The following is an 8,154-nucleotide window of genomic DNA, read 5'->3' as shown; positions in this document are numbered from 1 at the left end:
GTGGTGGCGCAGTGGTTAGAACACTGCGCCACTGCCCATAATGCAGGGTTTTTTTTTGTTAGATCGCGTAAATATATAAATGTCTCGTTAAACCTGCCACCACCCGACACAGCCAATTAGTAAGGTTTGTCACGTAAACAAAACATGCCAATTCGTTACCAGTACAGCACATCGGTGTGTTGGAGAGCCAAGCCACAACATTTACAATCTGAGTACGACGTTTCGGCAGTAATTACAACCTGTTTCATCAGGCAACAGCCAGATTTGTGGAGAAGTCCACCGGTTTCGTTCCTTAAATACTACTGCACCGGCGATCCGACTTCGATTCCCACGCACGACCAATAACAGTGACGGCGAATATCTGAACCGGTTTTGGGCCTCCCTGAGCTCCGCTCAGAGTGAAATGAGTACCTGGTGTGAAAAGATCAGGACTTGGGAGACAAAGGCGGTCAGGCGTGATGTTGGACACCCACCCCCTCGTGTGCCGTGCCGGCCTTCACAGCTGCTCGCTAACAGCACTTGCCCCGACAGTCTGTGAAGGCAACACGGGGGATCTTTGTCTTTGACAACGAGTCCTCGAAACCAGATCAGTTGAGGGGAGGAATGCCCCGTGGCAATCGTTTTGTTAACAAACCCACATTATTTAACCGGCAACCAATGTTGTCCAATGTAAAACAATGTTCCCCGGGTGTTTGCGCCTCGCTGTTGTGCAGCATCTCTTGAGATGTGTGGTCTGCAGTAAGACGCTTCATGAATTCAAGTTGATGCTCAATACTTTGTATTATGCAATGAACAACAGCTTGGAAGTAAAACGTATTGTCATGTATACATTTGTATACATATGTAGGTACGTGTCCGTATATGTATATACAGTATGTATGTATATATTGCTATATGACTCCACATGCGTATACATATCTCGACTTGCACCACAGATGCGTACGTCTCACCTGTCCTTGCCTTCCCCTGTGGTCTCTCCTCCCTTGGTCTCTGGAACAGGTGCTCGCAACAGTGTGGCTAAGGGGTGTGCAGAGGCCGCCGGGTGCCAACATAAAGTTTGCTGCAGAACAAATAGCTGCAACATTGGTTTGCCTCTGCAGTGTGTAACCTGCACCTCAGAGGCAGAATGCAAAAACGCTCAGCCGACGTACTGCACCGACCCCATGGAAACTGCTTGCTTCACAGCTGTTGGAGAAACAGGTGAGGGGAAGGAACCTCTTGTTTACATGAACACGTGGTGGATTAATCAGGGCTGTGAATTAAGGGACAGGTTACATTTGAGCAGGAAGTCGACTCATGATCCCATCATCATCACCACCAACCACCATTCCTCCAGGGTGAACAATTTTTTAGCTCCACTTGGTTTTGTCTAACAGTGGTGATTGTTCATTGTTGACTGCCCTCCACCATAGGAATGTGGAATTTCTACCGCTGGCTCAGGACTACCGATGGAGTCGGTGCCCGCAGAAGTCTACCAGCGTTAAGACCGCCACGTGGCATCACTGTTTGACTTTGTCTGTTACAGGTGCCGCCACATACCTGAATAAGGGGTGCATGAGCGACCTCGCTTTTTTCCTGCCATCTATAGTTGTAGCTCGATGTAATGGAGACAGCTGTAACGCACCTAGCCCACTTAAGTGCGTTACCTGCAACTCATTCGACACCTGCACGAAGCAGAACACAGAGTTCTGTAGAAATGCAGACGCAAGATACTGCTACGAGACAGCAGAGTCCATAAGTAAGTTATTCCCCCTCCTCTTCCCCGAGCCGCGAGTAAGTGACTCCGTCCAGATTTAACTCATCGAGTTTCTAATCGGATAATTTTCCTCCACGTTTACCTTTTGGTAAACTCGATGCAATTGCACCTCGGCCATGAATCAGACTTTTGACAAAGAAAACAATCCAAAATCGACAGTTCTTATTTTGATAGATATACACCTTGGCTGTGTCCTTGGAGTTCGTGACTTCACTGTTGCATCACTGCGGCACTTTTTATGTCACTGCAGCCTCCCTTTTAGACTGAACGAGAGAGTGCTGTTTGCAATCGAGTTATGAAGGTCAATACTGCACGCAATGTGTTGTGACCAGTACCAAGCCAGGCTTACTTTAATTCCCCGGTTTCTCAGGTTCACACCAATTCAACGCCAAGTTGATATGAGATGAGGCCCAAAACATACTGTATTCATAATACCACTTGCCATGATTTAAAAAAATGCACACTTCAATGCATAGCTTGCATAATAATCTATTTCACCTTAATTACAAGTACGTGCTTGGAAATAAATCACAAAGTATGTCAACAACGTAGTTTGTCTGTCCCTGCAGATATCCCCGGCTCTTCAGATGTTTTGAGCGTGAGCAAGGGCTGCACCAGGAGCTGTATGGCCTATTCAAAAGACAAGACCTACACCAACCACTGCTGCCAGAAGGATGGCTGTAACAACAAGAGCCTTTTAAACGCTGCCACGGCCCCATCCGCCCACTATCTGGCTGGACTTAGCCTGCCGCTGATGATGGCCATTTTGCACTAAAGTGGCAACCATGATGGCCATTGCAGCCGAAGAGGTCTAACAGAACCCGCAGATAATTTTTCAAAAGTAGTTTTTAATCGTTTTCCATTTTAAAAATATAATCATTCCCCATCCATATGATTCAAAATTAGTTAACGAACATTGTAGATCGTTTCATAGGAGCCAGCATATATTGGTAAATTTTTGTACCCAGAAAATATGTGGGTGTCAAGACCCTATTTCAGGAGATTACTGCACTGGCGTGTTTTTAATTATATTCTTCAGATGTTCTGTTTTATATCATGTTGTTAATTGAAAATAAAGTTGACCATAGAAAGCTTGTCAGCTATAAGGTTGGTTTCAGGTTTTTAGGCTTAGATATGGTGAACGCCGCATGCCTTACATGACATACAACTTGTTCACACCACCACCACCACTATCGCCACCACAGGTGAGGGAAAAGTCAGGGTCACTTTCCGTGTACATTCATAGTTTGAGTCGACCTTAGGCCTCTTACAGTTCTTACCTTCCACCCCAGTATAACATTCCAGGAATTGTACATTTCCCCGTGTGTATTTCCCCATTATTAGACAGTTCTGGTATTGTCACAGTCTATTTAGTCTGTCCCCCTAACGGAATGCGGGTTGGATGCAGTGCAGTATTGGTCACGCGGACCATGTAAAAATGCCCCCCTCACTTCTATTCATCTCAAGATGTCACGAGCACATTTTTATAAAATGGCGGTTGATCAAATATGGCTGCGATTCCTTTGAGCCAATCCCAAGGCTGCTTTAGCTGCCTCTTTACCCCCCCACCCAACCCAACCCGGCCCGTCCTTCAACTTTGACCTTTAGAAATGTTACGTCACATTATCACCACAGTCCCTGCGTTGAGCAATTTGTAACCCCCAACCCTTAAAAACCGCATTTGAATTACAAGCAGCTGGAAACAAGTTACGTGTTTAATCGATTACGCACCTCCCCCCCACCCCCATTGCGTCACTTGAGGCTGGCGTGTGAACCCAGCCTAAGAGTGGAGACCGCTCACAATCCGTTGATTGCAGCGGTGGCCAATGCGTGGAACGTTACCAGAGGTCGCAACCGGGTACCCGATACCCGTACCCTACCCGATACCCGGCTACCCGTACCCGGCTGATTACGGGTACCCGTTTGCGACCGTGGTGCGGCCGGGTACGGGTACGGGTAGACCGTGAGTCACTGGTGAGTCACCGTTTGTCACTCATTTCCCAACGTCTTGTCTCTTCTCACAATTCAAGTTCCTAGAATCAACCCACCCGCGTCTGCAACATGGCTTCATCCCAGAGGTCGCAATCGGGTACCCGATACCCGTACCCTACCCGTACCCGGCCGGGTACGGGTAGGGTACGGGTACGGCCGGGTACGGGTACCTGTTTGCGACCCTGGTGCGGCCGGGTACGGGTAAGGAATCAAAACGCGTTCGCGACCTCTGAACGTTACCCACGGGTGGATCGCAACACGTGCTTTGTGTGGATCTCGGGATGAATCGGAAGAGGGCAAATATAAATCTCCAAGAATTCATAAACATGCGACGGTCCTCCACAACAATCCCCATAACATCCCCTACGTGCTGACCACTGGGGTTTATTAGTAACAAATCGGCATTTTGCGACCCCCACTGCCACTGTGTAGCATATTGTTACGTGCCAGGGACTCTATGAGATGATAGGACAATAGTCTGAGTTCATAATTGCCAATAAGTAACGGCAAAGCAGTGATAAGTGACTCACAGAATTGTGCGCAGTTGCGTATACAGGACACGACTTCCCTGAAGGCATCAACAGCTTCAGCGAGCGCGATGCCGATCACACAACGCGGCTCGAATTCGACCCTCGATCGGTGGCTGCGCCATCACCGCACACGCGTCGAATAAAAAGCAAGGGACGAGTCCTTACTTACTAACAACTCCTCTATCATGTTTCATTGCTGGAGGGGTTGCCCCCCTCTACCTGAAAATCCCATTGATTGCTGACGATGTGTGTGATCAGTGACTGGGCAATCAGGTGACAGTGATTAGGGAATGGGATCGGGGGCGGTGGAGATGAGAGGGGACACGTCGGAGGAGGAGGAGGAGGAGAGAGCTCTGTATGAAGGAGGGAGCTGTGTCTGTGTGTGACGGAGATGGAACAAACGGACTTGGAACCCTTTACCGCTCTCGCCGTGTTGGTGAGGAGAGTGGCAGCTACTTGCATGCCGTATTAAAATAATAATAATAATAACTTCCACCAATAGGTGGCACTAGTAATGTATTTCTAGAGACGAGTAGGGGTTAAAGCAGACTTAGTGCATGTTGGTCAAAGCTTGCTGGTGGTGGATCGCAGATCCCCGTGGAGATCCATCAAAGGGCATCAGTGTTGTACTGCAAACCACAGACATACAAACACATCCTCCAACGCTGCTGTGTTGTAGTCTTGCTTCGGAACAGTCAACAGGCCCAGGCATTTAACTTTTAAAATTGTACGATTCAAATCCGTAAGAAGGAACAACGTACAGCAGGTTCCCACAATCTCGATAACATCTTTTCTGGTACAAAAAATACTAATCGGCTAAACATATACATTTACAAGTGACGCTAGAGTTTGCTGTTTAACACCATGATCTCATTTAAACTGAGCAAAAGCATTACATTTATTTTTACACAATAGGTTTATAATTACTGTGGTGGTGGTAGTGGTGGTGGTGAATTTCGCAAACAAATTCTAATGATTGGCAGCCTTTTAATGTCAAAGGCCCAAGGCTGAAGTCTATGAAACCTTTTGTTTTGATGCAATAGTTATTCTGCAAACGTTGTTTGTGCCACAATGACATTTCGGAGTACGACTACATTAAAAGTGTCGCTCGCTTACTGACAGGTGTCAAGCGAGTTTATAGATCGGTGTTGTGTAATTGTTTTAATAACTATTCCACAAAGCCACAATCACCTTACTTTTCTGAGCAGGCAAGATGGTGTAACTGAACTTGAGCATGTTCTCTCATTCGTGTGTTCCCTTTTTTGGTCTCTATAATGGACATGCATCCGATTCATATGTCAAAGCATGAAGTATGTTCTGGTTAAATAAAAAATTTTAGGCACATTAATATGCTGATTTGCATTATCAAGTTAAATTTTCCAAAATCACGTTTTTCATAAATTTGATCCTCATTTGCCTTAAATAACTCCGTTGGGTATACCAATATTAATATATGTCCCAGTTGTATCCGTCCAACAATTATATTCAAAATTTTGTAGCAAATTGTTGTAGACTACTATTCTTTAGCTGATATATCATGAGGACAACTTTGCAACATTCTTTATTATATTTTTTATATAGGTTCCTGTTGTTCCTTTACATATGTTATTTTAAATGATAAATCAATATCTAGTACAGTACCATTTGTACATTATGAAAAGGCATTTGACTTGGTGCAAATCATACAAGCACTCACAAAACAAGGCCTGAATAAAATATATTTAGATACAAACTCTTCACAAGGAAGGAACAAAGAGACACGCTTTCTCAAAAGTTATTCATAGTAACATTAGAAGAGCTTTTCCAAAATCCCAATTTTTATAAATTAATGCAAACACGTACATGGATTTTTTTTATCATCTCACATTTGTTGATGACAGACACACCACGGAGTATCATAACAATTTCACAACAAATTTCATTGAAAAAAATCACCCCCAATCATCACGATTATGGGATTTTATTGAAGAATCAAATTGTTTCCTTGAAGACCTTGATTCACCAGCTTGCATTGATGCAAATCAAGGAGTGGAACCGCTCCGGCCCTTAATTATTGGAGTATATTCCCGTTATCAGAGGATCATTACGGATCCTAAGATCCCCTTCTCCTCCAACTTCCACTGACGAGCATGATGAAGTTTAAACAACCCCCCAATGTCCGACACACGCGTGGGGAGCCGTCATCCAGCAGTGGATAGATAATGGGCTACACACATGACCAGTGAATCATAACTTGGGGCAAAGCCCTGGGAAAATATTAGTATTCGACTCAGCGAGTCATCTTCGAGGACAAAAGCCCTGGGCAATGATTGACTGGCAAGGAATGTGGACCAGGGGATATAAAGGGGAGAGAGGAGAGGGGAGTTCTGGGTGCGGAGTGCTGAATCCTTGCGTGTGTTACCTGCCGTATGACCGTGGACCTCACCGGTGGGTAGGCCTCGGCAAGGTAAGGTAAATTACCTTTTTTACCGGGTAAAAGGGCAAAGGTAAAGGGTAGGGTAAAGGTAGCTCAGAAGAATTACCCGGTACGGTAAAGGTAGCGCGAAGTATTACCCGGTAAATACGGTGCCTTGTTTACCGCTAAAAGCTCCGTGGTGCAGTCCGTGGTTTACATTTTAAATTGCGATACTTGATGTCGAACCAGATGGAGACGGTCCACGTTCTTGAGGTAGAGGTACGAGAGGACGAGGATGCCAGCAACGACATTTTTGGGGTTGCTGCGAACAGCAATCGAAAGAGGCAGCGGCATGCGTTCCCGTGGGAGCACACGGACGATTGGATGGAGGGTGATCCCCATGCGCAGCAAGGGAAATGGTTTTCCACCAAACACGAACGCGTCGGGGTGGAAAGCCCACCTCAAGAAGCACAACGTGCTCGCCCCAGGCAGCGAGGTCAGGACGTCGGTGTCGGCGAGCCGCCTAATGCAGCAAACGCTGAGCCGGCCAGCAATCCCGGATCGCCTCCTGGTAAAGTGTGAGAACGCGGTGGTTGATTTTGTTATCCGAGGTGCAATCTCTTTGCGAGCCGCCGGCAGCGACAAGTTCAAGACCTTGGTCAACACATTGACGCAGGGATACGAGGGCCCGTCGACCCGCACCATTGTTGATGAGATCGCCATCGACCAAGACGACTGGGACGAGGAGGTTATGGAGGACGGTGTCGTCGACAGCCTCAGCGCCCGATTCGAGAGTATGCTATATGAGTAAAGCGCTCTACCTAGCATTTACAGTTATAACCCTTTTTAACGTGTTGTATCAGGGTAAGGTAGTTTACTCTTTTTACCGGGTAAAGGGTATAGGGTAAAGCGGTATTGGAGCTGGTAACGCTACAAACGTGGCGACTCCAACTCGATTGCCGCTCACGGCCAACACCAGTGACCATTATCTGAACCAGTCCTGGGCCTCCCCTAAGTCGACTCAGTCTCAAGTGAGTACCTGGTACGGTGTGCAAACATCGCCACTAGAGAGACAAAGGCGGCCGAACGTGGTGTTGGTCACCCATATTCCGTGCCGTGGTGTTGGTCACCCATATTCCGTGCCGTGGTGTTGGTCACCCTTATTCCGTGCCGGCCATCATAAGTGATCGCCAACAAAAGCACTCGCCCCAACAGTCTGTTCAAGTTATACGGGGGGTCTTTGTCTTTGTATGAACCCATCAAACTGAGTTTAGAACCTTGAACAACATCAGAACATCAACATCAGTAGTGGCTGCATCATCATCAGCATCAACAATTATCAGAATCAACATCATAACAATGATAACATTAATAATTAGTTATCAATAGCAGCAGCAGAATCAATCACCAACACAATCATCATTATGGCATAGTCTTTGTTTTCAAAGTACTTTTATTTATTTTTTCCAGCCAGACAGGAT

General features: G+C 46.3%; 1 long non-coding RNA gene across 1 annotated transcript; it reads left to right on the top strand.

The window, feature by feature from the left end:
* Positions 1–1,045: 1,045 nt before the first annotated feature.
* On the top strand, positions 1,046–2,814 carry LOC133346548 (uncharacterized). Its single transcript, XR_009755571.1, has 3 exons — positions 1,046–1,200; positions 1,526–1,738; positions 2,326–2,814. It is a non-coding gene; the product is annotated as an uncharacterized LOC133346548 (long non-coding RNA).
* Positions 2,815–8,154: the final 5,340 nt, after the last annotated feature.

This window comes from Lethenteron reissneri, chromosome 24 (assembly GCF_015708825.2).
Source record: "Lethenteron reissneri isolate LAM-NWPU_2019-01 chromosome 24, ASM1570882v1, whole genome shotgun sequence".
Lineage (NCBI taxonomy): Eukaryota > Metazoa > Chordata > Hyperoartia > Petromyzontiformes > Petromyzontidae > Lethenteron > Lethenteron reissneri.
The sequence above is the reverse complement of the archived record's forward strand: the minus strand, read 5'-3'. Positions and strand labels throughout refer to the sequence as shown.